Source organism: Pan troglodytes, chromosome 4, assembly GCF_028858775.2.
Source record: "Pan troglodytes isolate AG18354 chromosome 4, NHGRI_mPanTro3-v2.0_pri, whole genome shotgun sequence".
Lineage (NCBI taxonomy): Eukaryota > Metazoa > Chordata > Mammalia > Primates > Hominidae > Pan > Pan troglodytes.
The window spans coordinates 70,237,584-70,261,142 of NC_072402.2; the positions used below are offsets into that span (position 1 = coordinate 70,237,584).

The window sequence follows — 23,559 nt, forward strand, 5'->3', positions numbered from 1 at the left end:
CATTTCAAGTGTTTAATAGCTACATGTGGCTAGTGGCTACTGCATTGTACCATGAAGCTCTGGAACACAGAGAGGTAGTAGAAATCCATGCGGCCAGCTCCCTAGCTAGTGTAGAATAGATCTGTGTTTATTATTACTCACAAGGCAGGCCAAAGCTGCTGAGAAGAGACCTTCATACAGTTATTTTGCAAGATCTGATAATTTTTTAAAGTAGTAGAAAGAAATAGTCTTCCTACTAAAGCAAGAAGTAGGGTGTTCCAGATCGTCTCAACACTCACTTTGTACATAATTACTGAGCATTGAACTCTACATACAATTAAAGCATCAAATTTTTTTTTTTTGTAGGACAGAACTTCTGTCTGTAGTTATGGAACTTTATGTGACTAAGTTCTCATTCTCAGCCTCAACTTCTTTATCTCCAAAATAGAGTGTTTGGAACATATCAGTAGTTCTTAGCCTTGGCTGTATATTAGAATCACTTGCAGAACTTAAAAATCAATGCTCTGGCTTTATCATAGATGAATTGGATCAGTAGGGTAGGGACTGAGTATTGATATTTGAAGATTTTTCTTGTATAATTCTAAAGCATGGCCAGGATTGAGAATCGCTGATTCAGTGCAAACCAAATGTGCTATATAAGTTTTGTGGCAACGGAACTCATCTGCCCCCAAAAGTTGCCCCCACCTGAGCAGAAGAAGAGAAAAGAAATATCAATCTCCCCATTCAACCAATCAATTAATGTGCTTTTTTGCAACAGATGATGATTTATGGATCTATGTCAAGTAATTTTAATACTGAAATATGGAATTAAGATCAGAAAATATTATCCTATAAAATGGCAAATAAAAAGAATACACATGTATAGATGAAATCAGCTGGCCACAGAAATGATCACTCAACGACAATATTTCAAAGTGTTGCTGATGAGACTGGGTAGATGGAATGCTAAAAGATCCCCCACAAGATTACCATCCTGGGTTATTCAAACACTAATCTAGGTACTGCTGTGAAGGAATTTTGCAGATGTAATTAAGATGGCTAACCCACTGGCTTTAAAACAGGGAGATTATCTTGGATTATCTGCACAAACGGATGTAATCACCTGAGCCTGTAAAAGCAGAATGAGATATGGCAGAAGGGGAAGTCAGAGAGATTAGAAACTTGAAAAGGACTTGATCTTCTGTTGCTGGAAGAGGGTACATAGAATATTGTTGCTGGAAGGGGGTACATAGAATCTTGTTGCTGGAAGGGGGCACACAGAAACCATGAGATGCAATGCAGATAGCCTCTAGGAGCAAAAACTGGCTCCCAGCTGACAGCCAGCAAGGAAATGGGGAACATGGTCCAACAATGACAAGGAACTCAGTTCATGAAAACAACTGGAATGAGCTTGGAGGAAAATTCATCCCTAGAGGCCCTAACAACACTGATTTCTGCCTTGCAAACTCTAAGCAAGAGCCCAGTTGGGCCATGGTGTGCCCAGACTTCTCACATATGGAACTGTGGGACAATAAATGGGTATTGTTTAAGCCACTAAGTTTGTGGTGATATGTTATGGAAGCAATAGAATACTACTACAGCCTTTAAGAGTCCATTATAGAGCTTGAGATTGACTGTAAACATTAATCAGGAAGATAATCACCACTGAAGCATGTCAATATTGAGAGGGGCATTTTTGCAATGTCTAGCAATTTTATTCATAAGGGACTTTAGAGAAAACTTAGTTCCATCAGTTAACGATAACTGATAAGGAAATGTTGAAAAACTAGTAAATAATTTACAGCTTTGTCTCCTCCAACTACCTGGGACCAAAAAAATGTCCCAACACAGAGACAGGTGCAATAATTTCTCAAAGCTTGATGATGCTCTCCCTCATGACCCAATAGAGGGTCATTCAGTTCCCTCTATTCCAACTCCACAGTTGTCAAATGACCTTCTGATTCTTGTTTTCTGGGTTCACTATCTTTCAGGAAAATGAACACAATAATCAGATGAAATGAAATTGCTTGACAGTGCCATAGAGAACAAACAAATATATTGGCATTTTGGTGTATTGGCTCATCTCTTAAGTTTGGCTAAGATAAATCAGGCCCCTAGAGTCTAATCACCTCTGGATCAACTGATGCAATTTATTTATTTAAAAAAATTTTTTGAACATGTAAATCAACATGAGATGATCCCAGGGAAAGTTAGAAAGGCTGGAAGGCCCTATCTCCATCAGTTTGCTAGCTTTGCTTTCCATCTTAACATCAGGTCAAACCAGGAAACTTAAAAATAGGCAATGTGTTGGTAGGAAAGTAACAGCCAAGGTCAAAATCTACAACAGACTAGGGTAGAAGAAAAATACGGAAAAGGAGCATGTATTTATGGAGGAAAAAATGGTGTGGAAGCAGGAAGGCCAGTCTATCTTTGTAACATGTCCTTGCAAATCTTGGCTCAGAAGAGCTTGTTTTCAGTCCTCCTGAATTAAAAGTTCAGTTCCCAGGAGGCTTATGTTTACTGTCCTACGGGACCACCACACCATAACTCAGGAAATTATAATTCAATGACCTGGGCATGTTTCTCCTAAACCAGTTGGCTGGCCAAAGAGGTTTGAAATCAGAAGGCTGAGCCACTATTGATTCAGAGAGACTGTCCACCTACCAGGAAGCCAAAGGGACAGACACATAAACTTTATGTTACAGTCTACTTAAGTGAAATCAGTTTTCACATCTTGTAAAACAGTACCAAACCATTCATGCTCCCCTCATTGGAAAGCTATATGAATAACATTTTAACTTTTCAACCACTTGTGATCATGTTACCAGTTAAAACTTTACTCTCGAATGAGGAAGAAAACTTATAGAAAATCCTAGGGGGCAGTTTACATGGAGCATCATCATCAAAATGCTAAAGAACCAAAGGACATGTGCTTCAGACATAGGGAAATAATACACCTGGATGTCCACAGGAGTACCTAAAATAATCTCTGTCTAAAATAAAGTCAGCATTTCCTACCTGCTTCTGATCCCTACATTATGAGCATGCAGATTCATTTCTTCTATTTCTTATTTTGCTTAATGAGATCAGGGTTCACCCAGTTGGTTACTCCATCCCTTCTCACATTTAACTTGTCACCATGAGGGAGGATTCTACCTCTGCATTCTCCCTGGAACGTAGTACCTTCTCCTAGAGTCTTAGTCCCCTACCTTCTCTTTTCTCCAGACTTTCAACAGCCTTCTTCATGGTCAAGTTTCCTTTACTTTCAAGGCTACTGTTAGACAAATCAGGACTCTACCTAGCCTTCAAAGTCACGTTCAAATATCACCACGTCCATGAAGCCTTCCAGACTCCCCACCGCAACTTAGCTGTTAACTCCTCTGTGCCTACATTGTTTTTTTTTAACCTTTACTATAAAATATTCCACAATATCCAAGTCACAAGATGATAAATCCCTGTGGGTGGAACAGATGAGCTCTTGGTGCCTGTGTTGCTGTTTGTAAACTTCTAAGGGCAAGACACAGACCTACTGCATCAACTTATAATCCCCACTCTGCTCTCAATCACCAAAGCATGGGCTGTATTTGATAAATAAGCAGAAACATGTGACATGTATGCGTGCGGGAGGGGACCTGTCAGTGGATATAATGTCAGCCAGAGGCACTAGAGGTTCTCTTTCCACCTCAGGAACATCCAGACCACCATCTACTTGTCATTTCTGGATTTTTAGAAGTTAGTTCCGGTAAAAGAGAAAAGAGAGGGCTAGAAGTTGAGCCTCAGGCTTTGGGCAGCAGAACATAACCTGAGGGTGCCGGGTGTTGGTGCAAGAGAATTTCAGAAAGGTATGGAAGGTCCCAACGACATCAAAATTCTGCCTGGGCTCCACCTGAACAGCTGCTATGCCAAATAAACACTAAACACGTGCCCCTTTGTCAGGTGGCAGAACTCGGCTTCCCACAGTCCAGCTTCCCCCATCGGTGGCTACCCTCAGTCTCCTCAGCATCCCCATTCAAACTCCTCTCTACTTTTGAAAGACAAACAGGCAGAAAAATTCAAGAGGATAAAAAGGAAAAAACAGAGAGATTGAGATGTGTGAAGTGGTTCTGCTTCCCTTTTGCCATCAGTTCAGGACAGAACACCAATCAATTTTTTTCCTTAGAAAATTATTTTCCATGTTCACTAGATTAGATTCCTTAAGACACAACTGTATTTCTGGCTGACATTAACTTAAGATAAATGGGCTTTCCTATTTCTCTATGAATCAGAATGTCTAGAAGCCTAGGGTTAGTAGTGATGGGGCCCAGAGGAAACTTGGGGAGGCAGGATCACAATGACAGAAGCCAGAGGCTGAACATGGCCCCGAGAACAGTGTTAGTCTAAAGGTTGCATTTTACAAATGGGGTAAGTTAAGCCCAGAGAGGTGAAGTAATGTGTCTAAGCCCCCGGAGCTGGTGCCGGCCAAGCTGGGAGCAGCACCAGGTCTCCTGTCCCCAGTCCAATGGGCTTTTTCAGTATTCCTTGTTGTCTTCAGCCTGCCACTATTTTCAAGAAGCACTTCAAGTAGCAAGAAGACACACTTACCCCAGGCTCATACGTGCTGTCATAGCTAATATCATTGATCATCAGGCAGACAATACAAACAAATCATAACAAGTGTGGGCACAAGGTGACCTGGCTCTCTGGCCTTCCCCAGCTGGCTGGTCGCTTGCCCACCCTCCCTGAATGAGGGTGAGTTCCACTTTCTACTTTCTTTGAAGCAATACAAGAGCCCTGGAGTAATTAAAGAAAGAAATTTACTCCAAACTAGCCCTGACATCTGGACTAAATTGGGCCTAAATTTCTGAAAATAATCCTAGTTAGAATCTTGCAAAAATGTATTCTTCACACTGACACCACAGTGATTTTCTTAAACTGCCAATTTATAGCCTCTGTTTCAAACCCCCCAGTACTTTTAGAGAGGTACATCCAGCCATGTGTGATCTGATGTGGCCTCTTTCTACCTTATCTTCCACCATTTCCACAAACCTCCCCTTTCTTCCGTCCACAAAGGAATCTTCTCAGAAGGTTCCGGGCTATTCACACCTCTGGGCCTGCTGCCTCCTATCCTCTTCTCACTTAATCCATCTTTGCTACTCATTCCCCTAAACCTCAGCTCAAGGACATTTCAACTTAGAAACACCTTAGCAACAACCCCACTCCCAAGTGAAGTCAGGTGCCTCTCCTCTCTACTTCTATCACAGCCTTAATAAACCCTTATTACAGCACTATAAGGAATCAGTGATATTGTCATCTCTCTCCTGTGGCTCATCTTTATATTGCCCACTACCTAGCACAACCAGTTTTAAACAAATTGTTGAAGACATGGATAAAGGCCCATGGACACGGTTTTAAAAGAGGGGTTTGGAAGAGGTGGGAGAATGTCCTTCTGTTGAAAGTTCATGTGAATACTTTCCATTGAGATAGAATAAGTGGTGGTTCCCATCACATCAGGCATTATGGGATGGGTTTTAATCAGGCATGCAGTAAGAAACCTAAAGCATCAGAGTTAATCTGAAAAGAGGTATCGCAAGAAGCAGAAGGGGACAAAGCCCTATTTCTCTTTCCTTCAAAGTACTGACCATCTCTCAGACTAAAGATGCAAAATAAACATGCAATTGTGGTATCACTTCTCTTTACAATACTTTTCTTAATGTAAACTGTTGAAATGTAACACATGGAACAGAATTAAAACCCTTAAGTATTTCCTGAGTGCAAATTACTATCTCTGTTGACTTTCTCAAAATGTATCCGCTCTCTAAATGCTCAGAAAACTAGTCCTTCCTTCAGAGAACAACCTTTGAAAACCAAAATTATATCTTGATGGTGACCAGACAAGGAGGAAGGCAGCCAAAGGCTTTCTTTGCCTAAAAGAATACTTTATAAACTCCAGCACAGAAAAAAAGAAGTTTCGCTTAGAGTAGAAAGGAAAAGGGCAGAGAAGTAAAGGGAAGAGAGAACAATGAGAAATTAACCCAGAAGAGGGAAGAACGAAGTGGGAGGAGAAAGGAAAACATCTGGCCAAAGCCATATATTAAAGATTTATATCTAAAAAATGCAAAAGTTAGAAAAAAAAACCCTGACTATCAGCCTTTTAATCAAACAATAAGTAACAGTAAGGGAATACTAACCAATAGTCCGGCAGATATTGCTGAAATAGAGGCTGGATTTTCGTATTGTTTCCTCCAGGCTTTATATCAAGAACTTTTTAAATTTCCTTTTTCTTTCACTCATATATGCAAGCAGATCACATCACACTGATTTGGTTAAAATCTGGCAGAGAGGGAGGGGTTGGAGGTGGGATCCCACAGAAGTTTCTTGGTTACCACTTGGCATGTATTAATCTCTAAATTCTTGGTCTTTCTGCTTTGATATATAAACCTTCACAAAATCCCTCCCAAATCAGTCATTCTCAATCTCTCTCTCTCATGCACACACACACATATCTGGTACCAGAGGAGTAAATTAAATCACATCAGACCATTGCCTCATATAATAAATCCCCTGACCTTTGCCCAGTACATCTCTGGGCTCTGCCTGCTGAACTGAAGGCCAGGCCTAGGCTGGAGTCTCATGAGGCCTATTACAATGGAGGCAGCCAAATCAGCTGAGAAGAGGGCTAAGCGTTAGAACTCAGCAAAGGCTCTGATCTGGATGGGTAGAAAGCAGCGATAGGGTATCTGAATCTGGTCCTTTCCCTTCTCCAAGGAGTATAAGAACAAAGGCAGAAGTGACCATCTGTTGTACTCACTGCTACCTCATTAAAGTACCCCAAATGCCCAGAAGACAGCACATTGTACATCTTGTAAATGAAGAAATTAATGAGTAAATGAATTCTAAAATTTCATTGCTCATTAGAAATCCTAGCATACTTAGTTTCATTGTAAACATTTAACCATTTGTCAGCAGTATAAAGTAGTTTACAGAAAACCCCTAGAAAACTGAAATTCCTGCATCTTAATTTAGTCCCCTCATCTCATCCCTTCAAAGTCCTAATCAACTAAGTATATTTTGGTCAATCGGGCAGAAGAACACAGCATTTAGAAAACGTAGTTTAGGGTTTTTCTGATTACCTTCTAGTAGAGGGAAATAGATCTCCTTTAGAAAGGGCTCACAAGTCAACTAAAAGGTATAAAATACTAAACATTTAGTGAATTACATACTCAGGTGACATAAAAAATAAAACCAGCTTTCTAGCTCTGGAGCTTTGCCATAATTCTTGTAGCTGCTCACACAGTTAGAACAATCATGACCATTCCCATCATTGAGTGTGGAGTGAGTTGCTGTACACACAAGACTGTGTGACTCATTTTCCTGTGTGTGACCAACAGTCCTGTCCACGCTATTAACACAAGAAGACCGTTCATGATTTATGACTGCTTCAAGAAGTAGCTGGGCCTTTAGCTGGTTACAAGACTCCTTCTGCCTGGCTTGCTTTCCCATGTTTATATGCAATAAGCCATTCTGTGACATGTAATACACACAAACCCTTTAAGATGAGAAACACTCAGAGGGGAAAATTCATTTTAATAGTTTAGTTGACAATGACTAGATTTGAGAATTTTGCTGATTGTGAATTGTGGCTAATATGTTTTGAAATCTTATTTTGAATGTGTAGAAACCACCTATCTGACAAATACCTCTAAATCACGTTTCTAAAACTAAACTCAGTGGTCCATAAACACCTGATCCCCAGAATTTGCAGTATAAATCAGAAACCTAGGAGTTATCTGGATGTCTTTTCTTCCTCCTCTGCCCCTGTTTCATCTTTTGATGTTATCTCTTCTGTATCTTTTGAGTCCATTCCATCCCCCTTTATCCTCACTACTGTTACTAGCCACCATTTCCCACTTGGGTTTGAGAATGGCCACTTAACACTCAGACAAATTCTCTCCAATCCATTTATCTCACTCTCTCTTTCAGTCTCTCTCTCACACACAGAAATATGCTTTGAAACATAATTATCATCATGGCATCCTTCTGCATAAAACATTTAAATGACCTTCCTTGCACATGGAATTAATACCACAATCCATGACTTGGACTAACTAATATTTACTAGTTATCCCCAACTTTCACTCTTCCCATTTTCAGTTAGTAATAGAACCCAGTGAAAGGCATTTCTCAGCCAACCTTGCAGCTAACTGTGGTCACATGACTATGTTCTGGCAAGCAGGACCTGAATGGAAGTGGCATATGCATCCTTCAGGGCAATGAGCATCCCCTACACTTCCCCTCCTCACCCTGCTGGCTTGGATGCTTATGGGCTGGACCACTGAACACATGGATGAGGGCTATCTAGACTTGTGGAACATGTCTGAGACTCACTATGATGTCGGATCCCAGACAATGAGGGGTTATAAAAAGACAAAGGGCCAACTAGTCAGTGGTTTTGTGACCAGCCAGCCTAGATCTTTCTAGTTCATCCTTGAAAGAGAAAGATTTTTTCACCTCATTTGTCAGGCTCAATCGAAAGAGTAATGGGAAAAAGTAATCACACCACACTTGTGTGAAAACATAAGCTGAGATTTTATTCTTGATACCATAAAGAAAAGGAAATATACCTGAACACATGGCATTCTGATATGGCTTTTTCATGAGCTTTAGAAGATACTGCTCCTTATCTAAGACAGCTATAAATCCTATTAGTGTGCTGAAACCAAAAGTATTTGGAACTGTTAGAACTTATGAATAGTTTTATTTGGGGGAATTATTAAGGCCCACATAAATGCACATCTTTGTCAGATAGAAATTTTTTGGTTTAATAAAAAATAGGTGATACTCTGAGGCATGTTACCTCAAATCAAATTCCCAAACCCCAAGTTATTAGGGGCCTTATTAAATTTTACAAAACAATGGTTATACTAAGAGTAGGAAAGTGAAGGACTTTGGGAAAAGGAGCCTGGAGTATATCTTTGCAGGTTTTTGTACCCAACCCCCAAAACAAGTTTTATACTGAGCAATGTACTCTTAGATGGTATTTGTAAGACAAACATGAAGATTTCCGCTTCAAACAGAATTTCAACCGCAGACACTTCATATTTACATCAAGAAGATGAGCTAAATCAAAAGTAGGGGTACATGATGCTTGCTTGCAAGATGATCATTTTCCACAGAGCTAATTTTGATATTTTTTTCTGATTACAAATGCATAATACTTGCTTATGTAGAAATCTGTTAAGTACTAATATAGTATAAAATAAATTCTGGATTCCTTTTTTGTCTCTAACAAAATATCTAAAGAAAACCGAAAACATGCTCCATATAAAAAGTTGTCTCTTATTATTTTTTATTTTTTTCCATTTAACATTAAAGACTCTCAAGTACCTGCCAATTATATTGCCACATTTTCTAGGAAATGCAGCTTTTAGCAATTCTTTGTTGATTCAAATGAAATCAACCTAGCTCAGCTAATATTAATTGATTAGACTGAGAATAAAGTCCTAATACCAAAGGCTGACCGAGAGAAAATGCTTGAAATCAGATGTTGAGTGATTCAGGCGGGTTCTATCAGTTTGGGCAAGTTGCTAGGGAGTGGACAGGAAGCTTGAGGACATCACAAAAGAATCCATAAAGGACCCATGATGCATTGAGAGACAGATACATAAGAATGGCTGGGCATAGTAGAACAGATCTGGTATCATTACAGTAAATCTCCATTATATGGAGTTATCTGGAAACATTATCTTCCTTGCTGGCTGAAGAAACATAGTACCCCTCCAACTACCCTCAAACAAAAAAAATAAAAAATTGTGAATATCAAATTTAATTCATATTCCATCATATGTCTTTTATAGGACATTCAGATTGGTGCTTTTCAAACTGAGTCATAACCTACTCTTAGGTTGTAGGATCAATTTCGTGGATCAAAGCCAGCTTTGTTCATTGGCTTGTTTAAATAAATGGAATGGATTGAACGGTTTCCTTATATGGAACTTTTTGATGCATGGGTGTGTCTGTTGGGTTACTTTGTATACCTAATATTTTCTTACGGTGAGTGACAGTCAAAACAAGGGTGGGTCACTGATATAGATTGCTTCTAGTTTTTCAATATTATCGGTAATGTTACAATAAACATCTCTTGGGAGGTGGGGGGAAATTTGGTTTGTTATTTCCATTTATTTGCCTAATGGTTGATTCACAGAAGCAATGTTGCTACATGGAAGGGTAGAATGTTTATGAGATTTCTCATAGATATCACCCAATTGCTTTCAAACTGTCCTAATTTAGACTCAAACTAGACAAGAAGAGAATTTCAGTTTCACTGTTAACAATTGTCAGCAAAATGTTCTTTTCCTCCTATTTTCACTAATTTAATGGATAAAAATGATCTGCCATTGTTTTACATTTATTTGAGAATTAGTGAGGCTGAATATTATTTGGAACATTTACTGTGAATTATCTAAGTATGTCTTCTCACGTTTGCTGGATCCCCTTTTTCTTTCTGCTATTTTATACATATCTTTTTAAGAAAGGCCCTCTCACTATTCTTTAGGGATGAGGGCATAGGAGGACAAGAAAATGGGAAAGAGCATTTTAATCAGCTTGATTTTTGCCAGGCTGCCTTTAGGCTTTTAAACTTCCCTAGGTTTTGAGACCTGCTGCCTGATAAGGTACGTTAACCTTAAAAATAACTTTAAAGAATAACCAGTGCCAGAATAGCTGGTCAACGTGGCACTGCAAAGTTGTACTTTGAACTTCTTCTTCTGTGCCAAACACTGCAATATTAGGTTTGTTTTTTTTAAAAAAAAAATTAAGAGAGTAGTACTGAAAAATTTAAAAGAGCAGTTACGAGCCTTGGAGGGCAGATTGAGAAGCTCCAACACACATATGATGGGAATTCCAGAAAGAGAGGATTTAATTCAACTGCAAATAATCAGTTATAGAAAAGGTTATTACTGATAATTTTATAAAATCGAATAATTGATTGAGTTTGCAGATTAAAGGCCCACAGTAATTACTGAGTAAAGTAAATCTAAATATAATAAAGTAAAAATAAAAATTAGATCTATCATATGGCATCAAGATACAGAAAAATCTTTAAAAGTGCTTAAAATAAGAGGCAGATTACCTGCTAATGAACTCATATGGACTGGTGGAAGATTTTTATTTAGTAACAACAGATGCCAGAACACAAATAAACTTTAAAAGTATTAGAGAAAAAAACATCAATTCAGAATTTGATACCCAACTAGCCTGTCACTAAAAACTCTGTGTATGTGTGTGTGAGCACACATGAAAACTAAGATACTTTACCACCAAAAGACTCTCATTAAATAATACCTAAAGGAGGGAAATGCAAATTAAAACCATAATGATATGCCACCTTTTCCTAGCCAGAATGACCATTATAAAAAGACAAAAACAAAAAAAACCCCAAAAACAAACAATAAATGCTGGTGTAGAGGTAGTGAAAAAGGATTAGTTATACACTGCTGGTAGTGATGTCAATTAGTACAACCTCTATGGAAAACAATGTGGAAATTTCTCAAAGAACTAAAAGTAGATCTACCATTCAATCCAGCAATCTCACTACTGGGAATCGACCTAAAGGAAAATAAGTCATTATATCAAAAAGATACCTGCTCATGTATGTTTATCACAGCACAGCTCACAATTGCAAAGATGTAGAAACAACTTAAATGCCCATCAAACAATGAGTGGATAAATAAAATGTGGTATATATACACCATGGAATACTACTCAGCCATAAAAAAGAAGGAAATAATGTCTTTTGCAGCAACTTGGATGGAGCTGGAGGCCATTATTCTAAAAGAAGTAACTCAGGAATGGAAAATCAAATACCATGAAGTTCTTGCTTATAAGTGGGAGCTAAGCTATGGGTGTGCAAAGGCATACAGAGTGATATAATGGACACTGGAGACTGAGGAGGGGGTGGGGTGGCTGAGGGATAAAAAAAGGTGTATATTGGGTGCAATGTACATTACTTGGGTGATGGATGAACTAAAATCTCAGACCTCACTACCACCATACAATTCAACCTTGTAACCAGAAATCACTTTTACCCCAAAAATGATTGCAATAGAAATATACATGTATAAAATTTTGAAAAATACCTAAAGGAGCTATTTTTGCAGGAAGATAAGAATCACCTTAAGTGTGCACTAAAATTATCTCCTTTTAGAAAAAGAGGAAAAGACCTTTACTCCTATTTCAGTTACTGCTCATGAAGTTACTGACCCATTTCTCTGCTCCCCTCTAAATCAAAACTTCTTGAAGAAATTGTCTTATTCTCCTTTCTTTAATTCCTCCTTGCCCAATTTCTTAAACTTACTGAAATCAGGCTTTAATCTCCACTACATCAATGGAATAGCTTTTGCTGTAGTCACCAATGACTTCCACATTGTGGCAAATTCTTAATCATCTTATTTAACCAATGAATAACACTTGCCACAATGGATCACTCCCCCTTCTTTGACACACTATCTTAATTTTGTATCTCGAACACCCTTCTCCATTGATTCTTCCACCTCAGTAAGTACTTCATCCTGGTCAACTTCACTGTGTTTTCTTCATTTTCCCAACCACTTAGCATTGAAATATCACCAGAAATTATCCTCCTCTCCTCTTTTCTCTATAGTTATTCCCTGGATTATCTCATTTGGAATCATGACACTAATGCCACATATATGATGATGTTGTCCAAATCATAACTTTAATCTAGACCTCTTTCTTGAACTATAGGCTCATATATCCAGTTCACTATTTAATAATTTCTTTGAATGTTTTATAGGCATCTCAGACTTATAAAACCCATAACCAGACTTTCAATTTTACTTCCTAATCTATTCATTCAAGAGTGTAGGCCATTTCAGTAAATATCACCTTCATCTTTCCAGATTCTCAGGAAAGATTCCTCTATTCTTTCACTGATACCCCATAAGTAACACTCCATCAACTAATCCTCTCAGACATGCCTTCAAATTACATCCAGTATACGATCACTTCTTACCATCTCCATCTTTATCTCCCTTAACCAAGGCACCAACATTTATCTGGATTATTATAACAGTTTCTTAATGGCCTACCTGCTTTTGCTTTTGAATCTCCTTATTCCCAACACCCAAATTGGTCTCACTAAAATAAGAACATGTCCCTTTTTTTTTTCCAGGACCCTGTCATGGCGTCCTATCTCACTTAGAGTAAATGACCAAGTATTTACAGTGGTCTGATAGTCCTATCTGATTTTTTCCTAACCCCACTCTCACCCACTATCTCTGCCTCCATTTACCACTACGTTCTTATTGCTCATCCTGCTCCAACAAACTGGTCTCTTTGATGTTCCTTGAAGATCCCAAATAGCATATGCTATTCCCTCTACCTGGGATACTTTTCTTCCAGACTTCTTTCAAGTATGCATTCAAATGTCACCCATCTGTAAGCTCTTGCCTGACAACCTAGATAAATAACAATCCTTATACTACTTAATTTTTCTCCATGGCACTTATTTTTGATATATATTTACTTGTTTACTTGTTTATCATCTCTGTTCTCTAACTAGATTGTCAACTACATGAGCTCAGAGATGATTTGGTTGACTCCTATATTTCCAGGCATGTACAATAGCAGGACAACACAAGGCATGCAATAAGAATTTATTAGGTGAATGAACTAATGGTGAGGAAAAAAGTAAAACATGGTGGGTAATTCAACTAGATATTGCTTGTAAAAAAACAACATGGAACAAATTTCCTGTGAATCAGAAGATGAAAGTAAATTCTAGACAAAAAAAAAAAAAACAAGGAAAATAGTAGAGACTGTCGCAAAGGATAATTAAAATGTGCTAGATCTGCTTTATTTGAGAGAAGGATAGATAATGCATGAAATATGGGAACACTGATATCGGTTGTTGTGGGAGTGGGTAGTCTGACTAGGGGGTGCAGGAGGACATGGGCATGGGTTGAGCATGGGCAATGTAGTTTGTGGTTGTTGCAGCCTTCTGCTGCATTAAGAAACAACTGCAGGGCAGCCTGGGAGCGGGGGCGGTGGTGGATAGAGGGGATGGGTGGGGGCAGGGGCGGACTCACACTAGGGAGGACTTGGGAGGGCATATTCTACCAGAGAGCCCAGGAAGGGGAAGTGAAGCTCAGCCTGATCATAACTTTTAGAAAAGTGACAGGCTTCCCATAGGTTAGAAACAAAAGAAAGAGAGGTTTTAGGCTTATGTTCTTTGAATGTTTTTTTCTCAATATGTAGAAAATGGACAATCCTTATTCCTAGATAACTACTATATTTGAAACAAGTAGGTTTATGTTCTGTGAATGTTTTGATTCTCAATAGGTAGAAAATGGACAATTCTTATTCCTAGATAATTACTATATTTGAAACAAGGTGAAATAAAACCTTTGCATTTTTAACTTCTCAGAGAAATATTTCTGAAAATCAATAACTATAAAAAGCAAATTTACCAAAGTATGCTTTAAGATGTTGCAGAAGAGAGATGAAGAGAGGAAGAGAGATACAGAGAGAGAGAGAGAGAATACAGTAACACATCCCATTCAAGTAAGATTTAGATCAAGAATGCAAGGATAGTTTAATATCAGGCAGATCTATCAATATAATCTACAGCATAAATAATTTAAAAGTGGGAATCAAATGATTATTCTAATGTGCAGAAAAACCATTATTTATAGGCTAATACTTGTGATAAACTGTCTTAATAAACTAGAAATAGAGAGCAGTTTTAACCTGACAAAAATAAGTCAGCCAAAAACCTATACAGTACTTAATAGCATACTTACAGTGAAATTTTGAAGCATTCTCACTATTATTCAGTACAAGATAAAAATGCTTAGTATAAACATATAATATTTACACAATATTTTATCTTGTTGGGAGAGAAAATTTTAAAACAACAGAAGAAAAAGAAAGTCTAGCAAATACCAAGGCATTTATGGGATCTTAATTTACAACAGAGGAGGCATTACAGAACAATGAAAAAAAGAGTGTTCCTAAGTAAATGGTGTTAGGATTAGACTGTTAAAAAATAGATCTAGACTTCAAGAATGAACCAGGAATCCTGAGAGGACCCACAGACCCTCTGAAGGAAGTGGACTGCTCCTGCAGGATGCAGGAGACACCCCAAACACTGTGCTGGTATCCATGGCTGAGAGACCCATAGATGGTTCACATCACAGGACTCTGTGGAGACAACCCTCAGTACCAGCTCAGAGCCAGGTAGACTGGTTGTGTGGCTAGACCCAGAAGAGAGATAACAATCACTTCAGCTCAGCTTACAGAAAACCACATCCATAGGAAAATAGGGAGAGTACTACATTAAAGGAACACCCCGTGGGACAAAAGAATCCGAACAACAGCCTTCAGCACTGGACCTTCCCTCTGACAGAGCTTCCAAATGAGAAGGAACCAGAAAACAAACTCTGGTAATATGACAAAGCAAGGCTCTTTAACACCTCCCAAAAGTAATACTAGTCCACTAGCAATGGATCCAAACCAAGAAAAAAATCTCTGATTTACCTGAGAAAGAATTCAGGAGGTTAGTTATTAAGCTAATCAGGGAGGCACTAGAGAAAGGCGAAGCCCAACGCAAGAAATCTGATACAAGGAAATGATACAAGCAGGGAAAGGAGAAATATTTAAGGAAATAGGTAGCATAAAGAAAAAAATTAAAACTTCAGGAAACATTGGACAAGCTTATAGAAATGCAAAACGCTCTGGAAAGTCTCAGCAATAAAATTGAACAAGTAGAAGAAAGAAATGTGGAACTTGAAGACAAGGTCTTTGAGTTAACCCAATTCAACAAAGACAAAGAAAAAAATAAGAAAATATGAACAAAGTTTCCAAGAAGTCTGGGATTATGTTAAACGACCAAACCTAAGAATAATTGGTGTTCCTGAGGAAGAAGAGAAATCTAAAAGTTTGGGAAAACATGTTTGAGGGAATAATTGAGGAAAACTTCCCCAGCCTTGCTAGAGACCTAGATATCTAAATATAAGAAGCACAAAGAACACCTGGGAAATTCATCACAAAGAAATCATCACCTAGGCACATTGTTACCAGGTTATCTAAAGTTAAGACAAAAGAAAGAATTCTAAGAGCTGTGAGGCAAAAGCACTGGGTAACCTATAAAGGAAAATCTATCAGATTAGCAGCAGATTTCTCAGCAGAAACCCTGCAAGCTAGATAAGATTGGGCCCCTATCTTCAGCCTCCTCAAACAAAACAATTATTAGTCCAAAATTTTCTATGCAGCAAGCTAAGCATCATATATGAAGGAAAGATACAGTCATTTTCAGACAAACAAATGCTGAGAGAATTGGCCCCTGCCAAGCCAGCACTACAAGAGCTGCTAAAAGGAGCTCTAAATCTTGAAACAAATCCTGGAAACATTAAAACAGAACCTCTTTAAAGCCTAAATCACATAGGACTTATAAACAAAAATACAAGTTAAAAACCAAAAACAAAAAACAAAAAACCAAGGTACACAGGCAGCAAACAGCACGATGAATGCAACAGTACCACACATCTCATACTGACATTGAATGTAAATGCCCTAAATGCTCCACTTAAAAGATACAGAACAGCAGAATAGATAAGAACTCACCAACCAAGTATCTGCTGCCTTCAGGAGACTCACCTAACACATAAGGACTCACATAAACTTAAAGTAAAGGGGTGGAAAAAGGCATTTCATGCAAATGGACACCAAAAGCCAGCAGGGGTAGCTATTCTTGTATCAGACAAAACAAACTTTGAAGCAACAGCAGTTAAAAGAGACAAACAGGGACACTATATAATGGTAAAAAGCCTTGTGAACAGGAAAATATCACAATCCTAAACATATATGCGCCTAACACTGGAGGTTCCAAATTTATAAAACAATTACTAATAGACCTAAGAAATGAGAGAAACAGCAACACAATAATAGTGGGGACTTCAATATTCCACTGACAGCACTAGACAGGTCATCCAGACAGAAAGACAACAAAGAAACAATGGATTTAAACTGTACTTGGAGCAAATGGACTTAACAAATATATACAGAACATTTCATCCAACAACTGCAGAATACATATTCTATTCAACAGTGCATGGAACTTTCTCCAAGAATAGACCATATGATAGGCCATAAAATAAGCCTCAATAAATTTAAGAAAATTGAAATTATATCAAGTACTCTCTCAGACCACATTGAATAAACCTGGAAATCAACTCCAGAAGGAACCATCAAAACCATGCAAATACACAGAAACTAAATAAGCTACTCCTGAGTGAGTATTGGGTCAAAAATGAAGTCAAGATGGAAGTTAAAAAATTCTTTGAACTGAACAACAGTAAAGACACAACCTATCAAAACCTTTGGGATACAGCAAAGGCAGTGCTAAGAGGAAAGTTCATAGCCCTAACACCTATGTCAAAAAGATTGAAAGAACACAAAGTGACTTTCTAAGGTCAAACCTCAAGGAACTAGAGAAACAAGGACAAACCAAACCCAAACCGAGGAGAAGAAAGGAAATAACAAAGAACAGAGAAGAACTAAATAAAATTAAAAGAAAAAATACAAATGATAAATAAAACAAAAAGCTGGTTATTTTAAAAGATAAATAAAATCAATAGACCGTTAGTAAGATTAACCAAGAATAGAAGAGAGAAAATCCAAATAACCTCATTAAGAAACAAAATGGGGGATACTACAACTGACACCACTGAAATATAAAAGATCATTCAAGAGTACTATGAACACCTTTATGCACATAAACTAGAAAACCTAAAAGAGATGGATAAATTCCTGGAAAAATACAACTCTCCTAGCTTAAATCAGGAAAAATTAGATAACCCGAACAGACCAATAGCAAGCAGTGAGATGGAAATGGTAATTAAAGGCTTACCGACAAAAAAAGGCCCAGGACCAGATGGATTCACAGCAGAGTTCGACCAGACATTCAAAGAAGAATTGATACCAATCCTTTTGATGCTATTCCACAAGATAGAGAAAGAGGGAACCCTCCCTAATCCATTCTATGAAGCCAGCATCACCCTAATACCAAAACCAGGAAAGGACATAACCAAAAAGAAAACTACAGACCGATATCCTTGATAAACATAGATGCTAAACTCTTTAACAAAATACTAGCTAACTGAATCTGACAACATATCAAAAAGATAAACCACCATGACCAAGTGGGTTTCATACCAGGGACACAGAGATCGTTTAACATATGCAAGTCAATAAATGTGATACACCACATAAACAGAATTAAAAACAAAAATCACATGATCATCTCAAAAGATGCAGAAAAAGCATTTGACAAAATCCAGCATCCTTTAAGATTAAAACTCTCAGCAAAATTGGCATACAAGGGACATACCTCAATGTAATAAAAGCCATTTATGACAAACCCACAACCAACATAATACTGAATGGGGAAAAGTTGAAAGCATTCCCTCTGAAAACTGGGACAAGACAAGGATGCCCACTCTCGCCACTCCTCTTCAACATAGTACTGGAAGTCCTAGCCAGAGCAATCAGATGAGAGAAAGAAATAAAGAGCATCCAAATTGGTAAAAAGGAAGTCAAACTGTCACTGTCTGCTGATGATATGATCATTTAACTTGAAAACCCTGAAGAATCCTCCAGAAAGTTCCCAGAACTGATAAAAGAATTCAGCAACATGTCCAGATACAAGATTAATGTACACAAATCAGTAGCTCTTCTATACACCAGCAGCGACCAAGCAGAGAATCAAATCAAGAACTCAACCCCTTTTACAATTGCTGCCAAAAAAATAAAAAATAAAATACTTAGGAATATACCTAACAAAAGAGTTGAAAGACCTTGACAAGGAAAACTACAAAACACTGCTAAAAGAAATCGTAGATGACCAAACAAGTGGAAACACATCCCATGCTCATGGATAGGTAGAATCAGTATTGTGAAAACGATCACACTGCCAAAAGCAATCTACAAATTCAAAACCTTCCCCTTCAAAATACCACCATCATTCTTCACAGAATTAGAAAAAACAATTCTAAAATTCTTATGGAACCAAAAAAGAGCCTGCATATCCAAAGCAAGAAATAAGGAAAAAGAACAAATCTGGAGGAATCACACTGCCTGATTTCAAACTATAAGGCCATAGTCACCAAAACAGCATGGTACTGGTATGAAAATAGGCACATAGACCAATGGAACAGAATATTGAACCCAGAAATAAATCCAAATATTACAGCCAACTGATTTTAGACAAAGCAAACAAAAACATAAAGTGGGGAAAGGACACCTTTTCAACAAATGGTGCTTGGATAATTGGCTAGTCACATACAGGAGAATAAAACTGGATCCTCATCTCTTACCTCATACAAAAAATCTACTCAGGATGGATTAAGGACTTAAATCTAAAACATGAAACTATAAAAATACTAGAAGATAACATTGGAAAAACTCTTCTAGACATTGGCTTAGGCAAGGATTTCATGACCAAGAACGCAAAAGCAAATGAAATAAAAACAAAAGATAAATAGTTGGGACTTAAACTAAAGAGATTTTGGACAGCAAAAGGAACAGTCAGCAGAGTAAATGGGCAACCCACAGAGTAGGAGAAAAATCTTCACAATCTATACGTCTGACAAAGGACTAATATCTGGAATCTATAACAAACTCAAACAAATCAATAAGAAAATAAAAAAACAAGCAATCTCATCAAAAAGTGGGCTAAGGCAATTCTCAAAAGAAGATATACTAATGGACAAGAAATATGTGAAAAAATGCTCAATATCACTAATGATAAGGGAAATGCAATCAAAACCACAATGTGATACCATGTTGCTCCTGCAAGAATGGCCATAATAATAAAAAAAAATAAAACAGTAGATGTTGGCATGAATGCGGTGATCAGGGAACACTTCTACACTGCTGGTGGGAATGTAAACTAGTACAGCCACTATGGAAAAGAGCGTGGAGATTCCTTAAAGAACTAAAAGTAGAACTACTATTTGATTCAGCAATCTCACTACTGGGTATCTACCCAGAGGAAAGAAGTCATTATAAGAAAAAGATACTTGCACACGTTTATAGCAGCACAATTCGCAACTGAAAAATCATGGAACCAACCCAAATGCTCATCAATCAACGAGTGGATAAAGAAACTATAGTATATATACATACATATATACATATGTACATATACACACATATATACATATATACATATGTACATATATACACACATATACATATATACATATGTACATATATACACACATATACATATATACATATGTACATATATACACACATATATACATATGTACATATATACACACATATACACATATATACATATGTACATATATACACATATATACATATGTACATATATACATACATATGTACATATGTACATATATACATACATATATACATATGTACATATGTACATATGTACATATATACATACATATGTACATATGTACATATATACATACATATGTACATATGTACATATATACACATATATACATATGTACATATATACATACATATGTACATATGTACATATATACATACATATATACATATGTACATATGTACATATGTACATATATACATACATATGTACATATGTACATATATACATACATATGTACATATGTACATATATACATACATATACTATATATATATATGATGGAATACTACTCAACCATAGAAAGGAATGAATTAATGGCAGTGACTTGGATGAGACTGGAGATTATTATTCTAAGTGAAGTAACTCAGGAATGGAAAACCAAACATGGTATGTTCTCACTGATATGTGGGGGCTAAGCTATGAGGATGCAAAGGCATAAGAATGATACAATGGAATTTGGGGACTTTGGGGGAAGGGTGGGAGGGGGATGAAGGATAAAAGACAACAAATATGGTGCAGTGTATACTGCTTGGGTGATGGGTGCACTAGAATCTCACAAATCACCACTAAAGTAACCAAATACCACCTGTACCCCAATAACCTATGGAAAAATAAAAATAGAATAGAATAAGATATAATATAATAAAAGCATTCTCAATAATAAAAAAAATTGATTTATGCTTTATACCATACATATAAAAAATTCCGGGTGAAACAAAGGTTGACATATTTAACATAAAACTATTGTAAGTAGATTTAAAAAATTAGAGCATATGACTATGCAAAATAAAGTCATTTCTTGAGCAATTCTCAAAATGTAGAGTAATAAAAAATATTAACTATATCAAAATTAAAAATCATGTGTGTTAAAAGATGTCATGAACAAAATTAAAATGTAATCAGCAGATAGGGAGCAAACTTTTCAACCTATATATAACAGAGACAAGTATTTCATTATATTTATATGTGAAATATGAACATAGATATTATGACACATATTAGGATCACACATACACACATTTCTATAAATTAATAAAGAGAAGAAAAGATAATAGAAGAATCAACGAAGAGGAGAAATAGCCAATTCAGATGAGAGGAAATTTAAATGGCCCTATGAAAAGTATACCTAATGTTATAAATAATCAAAGTAATGAATATTAAAACAGTGATAGAGCAATTCACATCCATCAACTGGCAAATAATTAAATCTGATAATAATCAAGTGTTGGCAATGACCTGCGAAACAAAGTTCTCATTCATTGCTGGTAGGAGTGGAAACTGGTATGAGTACTTTGCAGAGCAATTTGGCATATCTAATAGACATGCAATTGTACATATCCTAAGACACAGCAAGTACACTGATATATATGCAAGAAGAACTATCACATGCACCCTGAGGGAAATGTATAAAAAGAACATTTCTTTCAGCATCATTAATTTTAATTAAAAATTGTATCAATTCAAATTCTGATTAGTATGGGAATAAATAAATTGTGGTATTTTCATAAGATGGAGTAATATACGGCAATTAAAAAAATGAACTAGGGTTATATAATAACAAGGGTAAATTCTGAAAATAAAATATTTGTAGTAAAAGTAGCAAATTCTAGAATACATTCCACACTTACAGTAAAACATGTATATTTTATGTTCATGTATGTAACAAGCATGCTTCATATATGTAGTAAAAGTGGCAAAGTATAAAACAGAATTATATAAATACCTATGCAAGACAGTTGTTTTCTCTGGGGTGGCAGAGAAAATAATGAGACTGGGGAAGGTAAAATGGGGGCCTTCAAATTTTTCTGTATAATTTGTTTCTTTACAAATAATAGCTAAGAAGCAGATTTGGGGAAAATGTTTACATTTGATGAATTCATTAGAGTGACCGGTACATGAGTGTGCATTGTAGCCTCCTTTGCATGCTAAAATATATTTCATCTATCTATCTATCTATCTATCTATCTATCTATCTATCTATCTATCATCTATATCAAAGACCTCCAAATCTATACCTTTGCCTAGAGTTAAACATAACAAGTCCATAAATATTACACAGAAAAATAAACAGAAGTTCTGATGACTTTCTATATGTAGGCACATATCCCTGTGACAATCCTAAGAGGGGTGGCTGAGCCAGACTGGTTAGTCAAGTGAGTTCCAATCACTGAATCCATGACTCTCAACCCCATGTTCCTTCAAGCTGCCCTCATGGCTCAAGGGTTGACCCTCACAAGACTTATTGTTATATGACCAGGAAGAGCTTTCTCAGTTCCAGTTTCTAGGCTCAGGAGCATTTTCTTCACAGATTCCAGAGAAAAGCCACAATGTGTCCTTTCCAAGAAGAAAAGCAAATCATATGTGATATTATACAGGCTGGATCTTGTCACAAGTATTCCCAGAGATGTGGGTCAGCAGTCTGATTAATGCCAAAAAAAAAGCTATTTTTCTCACTAGCCTACGAGAAACATACTAATTCAACTGCCCAAGTACTCCATTGAAAAACTCTAGTTTAGGGACAAAATGATTAACAGATGGTTCTCAATCTCTCTCCCCTGGAAGTCACACATAAACCAAGACTTTGGCGAGCCGTACCATGGAGTCATGTTTAGTCACCATGAATTGCAACAAATAGCAATGAATGGGTTGTTTCATTGGGCCATTGTGAAATCTGCTAGCAAATAACCATTAAAACAAGAGCCAAAACATATTTCATATACTACAATGTGATTCAGCTGGTTAAGAAACATCAAAATAATAATATAGTAACCATAAAAGGCAGCAAAAGGTGGAACCTCTGTGTAGAACACAACAATCCAGGGTGAACTTCAAAAATCTGTGGATTGCTTGAGCCCAGGTCGAGGCTTCAGGGAGCTATGATCACACCACGGCACTCCAGCTTGGGTGATAGAGTGAGACCGAGACCCGCTCTAAAAAAAAAAAAAATCTATGGTCATCTATGTTCCTAACTGCTAACCTGCCAGAAAGCCCCATTCACTGTCTCAAATCATTGTAGAGAAAATCCATAGTAGTTTTCCTTTTCTGCTACTCATAAGTGCTAACCATCGAGAATTGACTCAGAAGCCCCAGCTGAGAATTCCTTAGAAACAGAATCAGTGACTTTAAAAACTTATTTTACTTTTTGTTTTTTTTTT

At 37.0% G+C, this 23,559-nt stretch overlaps 1 protein-coding gene across 4 annotated transcripts in view; it reads right to left on the reverse strand.

Annotated features, from left to right (window-relative positions):
* Positions 1 to 23,559, reverse strand: part of GHR (growth hormone receptor) — a 299,067-nt gene that overhangs the window by 165,901 nt on the left and 109,607 nt on the right. The window contains exon 1 of one of the 4 annotated variants that reach the window (XM_024356623.3): positions 23,175 to 23,538. The exons of 2 other annotated variants lie outside the window; for them this stretch is intronic. The gene's annotated coding sequence lies outside the window, so the exon portion shown is untranslated. Of the gene's footprint in view, positions 1 to 6,146; positions 6,508 to 23,174; positions 23,539 to 23,559 lie in introns of those variants that run through there. One more of the 4 variants, XM_024356622.2, reaches the window with a different exon arrangement.